Here is a 6,000-nt window from a genome sequence, read left to right as displayed (position 1 = left end):
AAAAACATTGTGTTTGAACATTATCAAGCATGCACACTACTAGAAAACAGGGAATAACTCCACAGGGTGAACATGCGGCAGTGTTGTTTGGCTCTACCTGTACTTTTGTTTGGTCAGTCTTTGCATCTGAATGATTTTTGGCACCTGGGTAGCATTTGTGAAACAGAGTGGAACTGTTGGCTCCTCTTTGGGTGTACTTTTACTTTCTCTCCATCTGCCTCTTTTCTACAGTTTCTTTCACCTTCTTACACACTGAATGCTGTAACACCAACATTGACAACTGCCAGGGTATACCATTACCTAGAAAAACAAGTCAAATGCAATAAATTCACAAAATGTCTAAATAGTAAACCACTAAGTACTAAATAAAAACAGACAACAACAACAAAAAATATTCATGTTTATTGTTTAAATAAAAACAAACAGCTCAGCATTTATAGTGAATTCTTAATCTCTTTATCATTAAAGAAAATAGAAGACAGCAGCATACAGAGTCTTTATGTTCCTGCTTTATATTTTCTTCAGCTCTTCTCTTCTCACTCCTGTCTGCCTTCTGTGTTTGCACACTGCCCTGCAGTCTCGTGCCCTTATATGGGAATAAAAGGTGTAACTAGTCAGCAGGTTGATAACATGTCATGAATCCCACACAAGTCTTCTTTTAGACACAATCTACAGAACATATAAAAAAAAGATTTTAATCAATGAGACCCGTTAATGTTAACCCTCAAGCATGAGTCCTTTGTGCTTGGTCTGTCTGGCTAGAGCCAAAAGGCATGACAGAGACTCCATGGTTGGGTGAAAGTTGTCCAGGTTCTTCACCAGTCAAAGCCTTATGGGAGAGTTGACAAAAAGAAAGTCACTGTTGAAGAAAATTCACATGGAATTTCACCTAGAGTCAACCAAAAGGCATGTGGGAGGCTTCATGGTCAAGTGGAAGAAAGGTGTTTGGTCTGATGAGACCAAAATGGTGCTTTTTGGCTGACAGACAAAGCACTATGTTCGACAAACACCAAACACTACACATCACAACAAACTCACCATCCCCACAGTGTGGCATGGTGGTGGCAGCATCATGCTGTGGGGATGCTCCTCAGCAGCCAGACCTGGAAGCCTTGTAAAGGTAGAGGGAAGCAAAATGTAGTGTCCTGGGATTTCCTGTATATCCACTTTCATTAAGAGCCAGAGAACCAAATGGTCTTTCTGTGTTTTATTCTGTCTGAGTTTGCAAAGCCAGTGATGAGATCTGTCTGACACACAGGTCTAAGCAGAAGTATTACCAAAACAAAGAAATACAAAGTATAAGTACCCTGCAGCACGGGGGCAGTCCCTGTTGCTGTCCACACAGATAATATGAGACAGATAAATTCATGTTGTATGAGGTTTATGCCCTAATTATACAAAATACATCTTAATTATACAAATTTAAGAAGGACAGAAAGATATGAATAACAAGTATAGTTATTCAAGAGTGGTTAAGACAATTATAGATTATCATAAGAAGATTACAATTTTCTATTACAGTAGGAAAGAGGAGGATAATCTTATTCATTCCCCAAGAGAACTACGGCTTGGGAGAGGATTTATTTTCCGACAGGACAATGATCCAAAGCTTACAGCGAAAGCTACACAGAAGTGGTTTAAAGGCAACAAGCTGGATGCTCTGGAGTGGTCAGACCTCAATCCTATTGAGAATTTTGGGCTTGACTTGAAAAGGGCCGTTCACGCCTGATACCCATGCAGCTTGGCAGAGCTTGAGCAGTTTTGCAAAGAATGGAGTAAAATTGCAGTGTCCTGATGTGCAAGCCTGATAAAGATCTGTCCACACAAATTCAGTGCAGTGATTGCAGCCAGAGGTGCATCTAAAAGGGGGTGAATATTTATACAGTTAGTCATTTTACAGGACATATTTTTATTGGACACCACTTTGTAGAAATCTGTTTTCACTTGGACACTAAAAATGGTTCTTTGTAAATTATTTTGGTTAGAATAGAAAACTTATATTGACCATGATTGATTTAAAATTAATAACAGGGTAAAACATCCAAGGGGATCAATATTTTTAATTGGCCCTGTATCTGTCAGCATAATGGATTTTTTTTTTTTTTTTTGCTTCATGAGTAAATCAAAACCAACATTTTATATAATCTTTATTATAACAGCTTTTTTTCTGCCACAAAAGCAGGCATTATTAGCAGCAATTAAAGAAAAAGTCCAGTACAGGAGGGAATAACTAAGGAGCTACCATGCCTGTCTGTGACTGAATCAGAGTAACTAAGCACCAGTAATAAACGACTTAGGAAGACAAACAACCAGAAAAGTAACACGGTCATGCATGGGAAATGGTGCATTATATTTTCTTAAGAAATCACAACAACAGTATGCATGGATGCTTCCAAAATGGTGTCTTAAAACAAAGCAGGAAGGCTGCATATATTATTCAGACTCTGTAAATTAACCACACACTCTTGGCTGGTCAACCAAAGGACAAGTCTGTATAAACCCATGAAACGCTGTAAACAGTTTGCATTGGATGAATAAAACAATCCGCCCAACCTCAAACTGTAACTATAAAGAAGAGGATTTTCTCCCCAGCCCAGAAAACAAATATATGTTGAATAAGCTCAGAGAACAAAGCAATACGGCTGGCCTCATCGGGCCTGAGTGTAAATAATAACTCTATTCTTAGTGACGTCTGAAAGCAGCAGCTGAATTAAATCCACAGGTTCACAGAGCTCCTCTAAGTTCCTCTCTTCTATTGTTGGCACAGAAAAGTTTGGTGCATTAATAATCTCCTGGGAGAACACGAACTTTCTGACTGGCACATTGTTTGTATCTGTATCTTCATTTTGCTGTGAGACTGTGGCTGCTGCAATAAAAAGTAAGAAGGTACCAGGAGGAATGTTCCAGCAGCAGTCAGCCACAGGGTCAGACACATACACTGGTAATGTTCCTCGCACCAGCCAGACATCTCTCCGGTGTTTTGGAAAGCAACATGGAGAGGTCTGATCGGTCAGAATAACAAGAAGCTGCTGCATTATTCGCCATGGCAGACAGAATCATTGTGTGTATATCAGTTTGTGTTCCTCTGCCATGCCACAGTGCTGCACTAAAACATTCAGTGAGACAGAATCACAAAGCTGAAGCAGCAACAGTCTTAACAAAAGCCACATAAGGTACAATAAGCTTTAAAACTGCATGCCTATCTTTTTGGGTTGCATTGTGTTATAATGCTCAGTGCTCAAGTGTCCAACAGCTGAATGTATTGTTTATCCTGAGGCCGTCCAGAGTTCAGCCTGCAGGATTCAAACCTGTGCAAAGTGCTCACACAGATCCACTGTTACTCTTTATCTTGGGGGTGTCATGTACCAACCTATACTAACCTTTAAAAGCTCATTGCATAATTGTCACTTTCAACAATATAAAAGTCACTTTTTATGTCCTCAAATTAGTCAAGTTGGGTGATAAGGTGAATGCTAAATATTTGTTAATGCAAATGTTAATCAGCATTCACCTTGCGATTGAGCTCTCCAGGGTTCTTTTGCCATTTACATCCATAGACCAGTGATTCACAGCTTTTTTCACCTTTGTGGAATGCATCAAGCAAGAACGGCACGTGTTGCTGCTTTTCCTGTGCTGACAAGGACAGCAAAAAGCAGCAAAAAACCCCAGAGCAGATCAGGCATCAGTGACAACAGAATGACACGGATTGAATCAGGAGTAGAATAAAAGAGGTGCTGGGGTGGAGGAGGGTTGCAAAAAGTTGCTCATCCAGCAACACTTATCTGGCTAGAGCAGCTTAAATATGGCAGCATGACTGAATGAGCCAATAGCATGGTCAGAAGCAAATCAGGTGGTGCTGATCATATGGTGTGTGTGGTGATTCAATCATTCAGTCATTTTATTTTGAAAAGCCAACTTCCGTTTGTGTGTGCTGCTGTATCCAACTTTGCTTTCTTCGAGGCTCCTTCCCCTGCTTGACGCCGAGACAATCAATCACACCTGCTGCGGATGACTAATCAGAAACGCTACTTCTCTGCCACAGCCTCTCGTCTCGGCATCAGTGTATTGTCTGCCACGCTCAGCGGTACAAGACTCCCCAACTACCAGTGACACTCGCTCTAAACTTTATGATTGATCGCCAGTGCTTTAACTGCGAACATTTTGACTTACCTGTGTCTCTTTTTTCCTCCAGTGCCTCCCGCCACGCCTCGCACCAGCCCAAAAAAAAAAAACCCAGCAGCATGCTCACTCTTCATTGTGGAAGAAAACGCTCACTCACCTGCACTTCTGGATCAGCAGCTCTCACAGACTTACCTGTGGAAAGAAAACCCTCACTCACCTGGATTCCTGGATCCCCCCTCCCCTGAGCACATTCACAATAAATCTGTTAAACTTTTTTCCTCTGGTCTGCATTTTGGGTTCACCACACACCAAACCATAACAGTGTGTGTGTATATTATATATAATTTATTTATTCATTTATTTATTTATTAGGACTGGATGGAGGATCAGTCAGTCACATTGACTAAGGTCAATCAGTGCAACAAAACACGGTAGATGTGCATCACCACCGAGGAGTATACTACATAATGCATCCTCACCAGGTAGGCGTTATATTGTTTACTGTAAGTGTAGTCAGTTGGAAGAATAATTTCTAGAGAGCAAAGGTATGGCAAAGACATCTTCCCCATCAAGAAAAGCTCTGAAATGCTGATAAAACTGCCCTTATAGCTGCAGCCATGCTAATTTCTTCACTGGCTACTATTGTATACAGGCTAGCAATCCAGCTAAACTACACATGAAACTACTGCCTCGTTTTCCTCACATAATCCTGATTGGTCTGGCCTTTCTCTGATCGGGAACAAGCGTATCAGCTGGAAGCTCAGCAAGATGAATCTGTCTAATGACAGACATGGAATCTTGCAAGATTTTTTTTTTTTTTTTTGTTTACAAAATAATTTAACCCCAGCCAGGTGAAAGGTTGTATCCTGATTCAAAAAAGTCTAGATGTTCTTAAAAGAAAAAGTAGATTGTGTAAATATGATTAAGATACAGATTTAAACAGATTAGTAAATTTGGATTACTGGAGCTTTAAGGGAACTTCCCAATACATACTTTGTCTAATATGGAAATTGCCTTGTTTGTCTGTTTTGGTAGTTTTCTAACATTTTTGCCTGATATCCTGTCTGAATGTGTCAGCTAGGACCAGGATAATCCTGATGTTTGTTTTTTTGTTTGCTATTTCCATCCATCTATCCATTTACTACACCACTTATCCTGTTCAGGGTCGCTGGGGGCTGGAGCCTTTCCCAGCTGTCACTGGGCGAGAGGCTGAGTACACCCTGGACTGGTTGCCAGTCATTCACAGGGCTGACACGTAGAGACAGACAACCAGACATGCACACACTCACATATATGGCCAATTTAGAGTAGCCAGTCAGCCTTACAAGCATGTTTTGGTGAGAGAACCCACACATGCACAGGGAGAACATGCAAACTCAACACAGAAAGGCCCTGATCAGGAGTTTCTCTGACAGGTTTTATAATTCTGTTCAGTGTTTAAACAACACAATCTTTAGGTTCTCATCAGGATTGAATTGCATAATCTTATCTGATATTAACATATATTTTAAGATTTAAAAGACCTGTTTTTAGGATATATAAAAAAATCAGATGTATAATGGATAATAAAATCCAAACACAGATCATTTTAATGGAGAAAAAGTGGAGAATGTAATACTTTGGACAAAATAGGGCTTAAAGGATCTCGTTGTAATGGACGGGGAGTTTAGCGTTGACTGACGGATGATGGATGAAGACGGATGATGATGAATGATGATGATGAAGATGATGGATGACGGATGCAGCTGCACTTCATTTATTTACACGTCTTTCCACAGTGTGCCTCTCCAGTGTCAGACTTTCTGCTGCACAGTTTATGAGCTGTAATTAGGACATGGTTCTGCATAAAATGACACCGTGAGGGAGAATCCATCATAC

Source organism: Cheilinus undulatus, linkage group 6, assembly GCF_018320785.1.
Source record: "Cheilinus undulatus linkage group 6, ASM1832078v1, whole genome shotgun sequence".
Taxonomy (NCBI): domain Eukaryota; kingdom Metazoa; phylum Chordata; class Actinopteri; order Labriformes; family Labridae; genus Cheilinus; species Cheilinus undulatus.
This window is presented reverse-complemented; position numbering follows the sequence as displayed.